The following is a 6,561-nucleotide window of genomic DNA, read 5'->3' on the forward strand; positions in this document are numbered from 1 at the left end:
CTAATGTTATCAACTTACGCTACTTTTCAAAACTAACAAACAATCATGGATACATTACTATTAACTCCACAAGTCATTCACAGCATGGCTGGTTGCTTTCTTCCAGGCCAGCAGAAGTCTTCTGCTCCTGCCTATTTGTTCACCCAGGATAATGTGCCATTGGATAAACTCGAAGTCAACTGATTAGCAACCTAACAATGAGAGTGAAATCCATTATATCCATAAATTCTCAGGGGGCCATTATATAGGGCCTAAGCACCATAGAATGGGCAATCTATGGGGCCGTCTTAGAATTCTTCCCATCACAGGTTGTCTCCTTATTATTGAGTTATAAAAGTTCTTTACAAATTCTAGATACAAATCTATTAGATATAAATGTTTTGCAAATATTTTATTTTTCTGTCTGTGGGTCACATTTTCTCTTCTTTGATGTCTTTTTAAGAATGAAATTTTGACAAAGTTAGTTGGTCAGTTTTTTATTTGATAGTTTGTGATTTTTTGTGTCTACTTAAAAAAAATGTGTCTCACCCAGGGCCATTAAAATGTTCTCCTATGTTTTCTTCAATAAATGACAAAGTGCCAAGCAATTAAGTGAGAAAAAGAAGATCTTTCAACAAGAGATGCTGTAACCAATGGATAATATGCGCAACAAAAAATTGTCTTCTTTACTGCACATCATTTATAAAATGTAAATCAAAATGGACCACAGACTGAAATATAAGTCATGAAACTGTGACTTCTTTATTGATAATCTCAATATTATCTGTGATGCATTAGGTATATGATATTCTAACATAACAAAAATTTCTTTTAATGACAATTTTTTTTTTTTTTTGGAAATGGAGTCTCACTCTGTCACCCAGGCTGGAGTGCAGTGGTACGATCTTGGCTCACCGCAAACTTCACCTCTTGGGTTCAAGTGATTCTCCTGCCTCAGTCTCCCCAGTAGCTGAAATTACAGGCATGCACCACCACACCCAGCTAATTTTTGAATTAGTAGAGATGGGGTTTCACCATGTTGGTCAAGCTGGTCTCAAACTCCTGACCTCGTGATCTGCCCGCCTCAGCCTCCCAAAGTGCTGGGATTACAGCCCTGAGCTACCATGCCTGGCTTAGTGACAATTTTATGACAAATATTGACTCAGTGACAACTTTGTGCCAGGTACTGGAAATACAATGTTCAAAAAATAAATGAGGTCTTTATCAAACAAATAAGGATAATAAATACAAATAAATCTAGCAAAATTAAACACACATACTTTTTGAAATAACCATCTCAGGAGCCTATCCCAAAGATATACTGGTAATAACCAGAAATTTCACCTTCCATCATTCAGTTAGACTTATACTCAAGCAGATGACAATTATAAGACTTGGACAAAAATTTGTAATATTTGAAAAGACTGTAGGATTACCAGAAGTAGCCAGATATTTGATCTTCCATAGCATTCTTTCTTATTATTTTTTGTGCCTAGGGAGTGTACCACTGTGTTTGCCATTGGTTATTCCACAATCTTTTCTTTATAAATAATTTTTAAATTTATTCTCATTGTTTGCTATAACAACAAAAATGCTGAAGTAAATAGCCTTGTCATTGGATACATTTTGCCAGAAAATTTTTGAGAGATATTATTTCATGAGTCACCAAAAAGTATAATGTTAACTATAGATTTTTCAAATATGCCATTTTTTTAAGTGGAGGAAGTTTCCTTCTGTTCCAAATTTGTTGAGAGGTTTTATCAAGGGTAGGTGTTACATTTTATCAAGTGCTTTTTTATGTATCCAATGAGAGCAATAGCTCTAAAATAATATTGTTGAAATTTTAATGTGAGCTCAAAACTAGATACAGAATTGGTTTTAAAACTTGATAATCAAATTACAGTCATATAAAAATGTTTTTGTTCTTATAAAATACACACTGAGTTAGTTAGGGATAAAGGGACAGAAGGTATGTAAATCTGAAATTGCATTCAGTAGTCTTTATTTTTGCAGGAATAGTAGTATTGTGATCTTGAAATGACTATTGTATGAGAAACCAAAACATAATTTGCTAATACTGGTAGAAATAAAGATTTACCAGACAATAGAAAACAGATAAAAATACAAAGTCAAAGAAGTAATAATCTTAAGAATGAATTGGAAGAACTAGTATGAGCTCATGAAGTTTTTGAAGTTTTTCCTATTAAAATATGTACTAAAAAGAGAGGAAATGGCCCCAACAAAGACTTCTAGCACTTAGATCATGGTCTCTAAACAACATTTTCCATTAGAAGGGATGACAGGTATTTGAAGGAATATCTAATTTCTTGTCCAAGGCAAATAAAAGATGATCCTGAACATCATAGCTTTTCAAGCAAGGAAATAATGAATGGTCAATGGAATAATGTCAAAGAACAAAGGGAATAAAATATAGAAACTCTGACTACAAGTGACTGAAGTTTAGACAATGTGACCATTAAAAATGGTCACCATTGCAGGTTGTTAGAGTAACAAGTTATTATTCAGAAAAAACTGATAAAGAGAAAAATTTAAGTATTTTATCTTTCTGATACAAGCTATTTTTAGGAGAATTGAATTTTATCTAAGAACAAGTTTTTCTTTTAGAAAAATTATGGCAAATAAACATAGAAGGATTGATAGTAGTAGGAAATCATTTTTGCCACCTCTAATGACAATCTGGTTCTGGGCAGCAATTTCACTGGATATGAAAACTGTATCAGCAAAAGTTTGATGAAAAACTTTTTAAATAATAGATCAAACTGACACCACCTGAGCTTAATAATCTCAAAAAGTAGATCAACCAAATATTATGAGCTGGATGATGAAAGGCAATGGGAATTGCTTCAGAATCATTTTTCCTAAACATTTGAAATAAGTTTTGTTTGTTTGTTTGTTTTTAATGGTTTTAAAGTTTTTTATTTTTTAGAAATATACTGGAGAATCATGCAATGCTGCCAGCATCGGATGCAATCCGGGGCTACAGGTCTGCACACTCCTTTGCTACTGGTCCTGTAATGGCAGAATCTTTCGTCTCACCTTTATTGTTCACTATGACCCCTGCATTATCTTCAAAATAAAGAAACATGCCATCTTTTCTCCAGTATGACTTTCATTGTCGAATGACCACTGCTGGATGTACCTTTTTTCTAAGCTCTGGTTTGCCGTTCTTGACTGTGGCCATCACCATGTCACCGACACCAGCAGCGGGCAGTCTGTTCAGCTGTCCCTTGATCCCCTTCACAGAGATGATATACAGGATTTTGGTTCCTGTGTTGTCAACACAGTTGATCGCAGCTCCTACAGGAAGACCCAAGGAAATCTGGAATTTCGCACCAGAGGACCCACCATGTCCTCACTTCGACATCTTGAACCCTGGAAAGAAGGAAGCTGAAATAGGTTTTTAAGGAAGCAATCAATCAAGTCTATCAGAAAAACGACTTGGTGTATATTTATATACATATATGTAAATTTGAAACATAAAATAAAAGTAAATTAAATGATTTTAACAACTACATGCACCAGTTTGGATCCTGATTTGAGCAAACCAGCTACTAACATACATTCAAAGCAGTCAGAGGATACTAAATAGGCACTAGGCATTCCATATTTTGTTAATTTTTTTAGGATGTGATGTCACAATAGAGATTATAGATGTTTCTTAGAAATGCATAGTGTATAATGAAGTTCCAGAGAAGAAGGGACAGGAATTGATGTAATATGTTTCACAATATTCACACAAAGTGAAGTAGGGGCACAGACAGATTAAAAACAACAAGTTGACGACTGCTCTCGCTAGCAGCTGTAAAAGGGAGTTCAATACATCACTTTTCTACTTTGTTAGGTTCTCCACCAAAAAAATTAGGAAAATCTACAATTTAGGAAGAACACAGTGAAGGAAAGGAAAATGACCTAGGCTGGGAAGGAGAGAGCTAGAGTTGAGCTTTGAATGGTGAGGAAACATTAGGAGGGTTTAAGCTAAACCGGGAAGGTGCAATGTTCCAAAAACTAGGACCAGAACATGTACATATCTTGTGGAGGTAGAAGCATGGTTCTGTGAACGAATGGAGCGATCTGAATGTTCGACTTTATGTGTTAATATTTCACCCGATGAGTCGACCTAGTGAGTGCCCTAGTATCTCCAGCTGTAAACAGTTGGGGCTATTAGATAATTATTTTAAAATGAAAAACTACAGGTGAGAAATGTTAAGTCTCCGAGCATCGTGTGAAACCCATACCTGCACCACATGTCATTCAGTGCTCCAGCCATTCTCCACGCACTCTCCCAGGAATCTTGCTGTGATCAGTTTTAAGTGCCTCCCGTGCTGAATGTTCTCCAACCGCCATCTCCAGCTCTAATCTCTGTCTTAAACTCTAGCCCCACATTCCTAAAAGGATAAGAAAACCTGGAGGCCCCTAAGCACTTCATGATGAAATGGTTTGCACCTAAAACATCATAGTCCTATAGAATTTCACAAGAACTATGTAAGCATAGTTCTCATTTCTTTGAATGGCACATCACTCCAGCTGCTTAAACCAGGGCCCAGAAGAATCTTAAATTCCTTCTTTACCCTTTTACTCCACATCCATGCAACCTATCTGCTTTCAGGTATGTTGATTCTACTCAATTTATCTGGAAATATGTGGCCTCCTCACCATGCCCCACAGGCCTCATCACCTTTGAATGTATTTTTGTGCTTGTGTGTGAGTGTGTGTTTGTGTGTGTGTGAGTGTGTGTAGATGGTTACTGCAATGCCTACTGTAACCTTCTTTTAGTTCCTGCAGTAAGGTGATATGTTTCTGAAACACATACCTATTTCATTGTGTCAATCCACTGAATTAAACCTTTCCTAGCTATACAACTCCTGAGCTGCAGTGAACGATGCAAACCCCTGAGAACATCAGGAAGGCCCCTCGCATGAGGACTTTGTCTACTGCCTTCATCCTCTGTTCTGCACTCCTCCGTATGCACCCCAGTCTGACAACTTCTTTTACTACTCACAGTTTCCTAGGTGTCCCATGAATTGGTGTTGTTCCCTGTGGAAATCTGGTGAATACCTACTCCTCTTTAAGGAATGGGACACTAGTCCCTGGGGCAGGCAAGTATCTGGCATGCATTGGGCCAAAGGAAAATATTATCCACCTGTGCTGTCTGATTTCCTTGTATTTCCCTGGCTCATGACAGCTAGCATCCTGCAGGAGTGGCTGTTGCTATGAATGGCTAAGCAAAGCAGCTTCAGTTCACACTGGCCCCTGGTGGACAGCCCTGGCCTGTGGGCCACATGAACCACAGGCATTTGTCTACGGCCAGGAGCACAATCTTCCCTACTGGGACCTGTGTCCTCTCTGCCAGGCAAAAGTTGAAATGCAGGGCCTAGGGTTGGCATGCTGGGACCTCCACAGATGTTCCCCATAAGTTTGCGATGGCCTAGGGAGATGGGAAAGAAGAATGTGGATGAGGGGTGTTCTCTGTCGGGTTAAGTGGAATCAGAAGTGACTAGGGATGCAGTATGGCCAATGTTCCACGATCAGAATAGATTCAGGTGCTCCAGGAAGAAAACACAACGTGTGGAGCAAAAAGGCAAAAGGTCTGGGCATCGTTGGAGAATCATCTACAAGAGGGTTGGCAGGAAGTCCTTCCTCAAAGGGTTGAGCTAGAAACGTAGAAGGAGAAGAAGGTGTCTGTAAACCCTCTCTGCAGTCAGAAATGAATTGAAGTGCAAGGTTCTTGGTAGCCTTAGAGATTATCAGACTCTAGAAGTCTCTTCCTTGCCTGGCATTAACCCTTTAGTTTCTGGATCATGAGGAAATCTTGGGGCAACAGACGTTAATAAACCACTCTAGAAATATTTTAGTATTTTAACATGACTCTACTGTTCTTAGCCATGACACGGTAGCCATGACACTACTATTCTTAGCGGGCTCAGAATATATGCTGGTCTCTTGATATATGCTCTGGAATGTTGAGCTGTGGGTCTCTCTTACTTCTGGAATAAGCATAATCATGCAGCTGCAGCCTTTCAAGCAGCCTTCCATCTGTCCTATCCAGGGAGGCAGCCCTGTACTCTTCCACCTGGCCAGATAAATGAACTGTGACTCCGTATTGCAGACACAGCTGTCCCCACAGGTGGGTCCCAACAGCTAACTTGAGGTAGGAGTAGGAGGCCTGAGTAGTCTTCATGCCTAAGCTAAATTTTCTTACAAGTTACTAGAAGCCCTAAAGGTTTCAGTAAGTTTGAGTTTGCTCTAGGCAATGATGAAGCTACTGCTGTGACTCTGTTTATTTCTAACTTATGATTAGAACCCAGAGTAAAAGCACGTCCTCATCCCCAATTTACAGCAAAAGCCATGAATTTACAGATGACAGCTTCAGAATTCACGTCAGGATCTGATCTCCATAAAGCTGTATTTCCAATATTTGGATAGGCCTACTTTATGAGGAATGTGTTCAGACAGGAACTAAAGGAAGGGGCAAGAGTTGTGTTGCATCTCTGTTCCCGAGCGTTTTTACATTGCCCTGACCCAGATATTCTTGACACAAGATAAAGGGTTGATTGACATCAA

The 6,561-nt window shown here is 38.7% G+C and overlaps 1 pseudogene; it reads right to left on the bottom strand.

Annotated features, from left to right (window-relative positions):
• Window positions 1-2,941: 2,941 nt before the first annotated feature.
• Window positions 2,942-3,364, bottom strand: LOC105717936 (large ribosomal subunit protein uL14-like; annotated as a pseudogene).
• Window positions 3,365-6,561: the final 3,197 nt, after the last annotated feature.

This window comes from Aotus nancymaae, unplaced genomic scaffold (genome assembly GCF_030222135.1).
Source record: "Aotus nancymaae isolate 86718 unplaced genomic scaffold, 86718_ANA_hifiasm-v0.15.2.pri h1tg000040l, whole genome shotgun sequence".
Lineage (NCBI taxonomy): Eukaryota > Metazoa > Chordata > Mammalia > Primates > Aotidae > Aotus > Aotus nancymaae.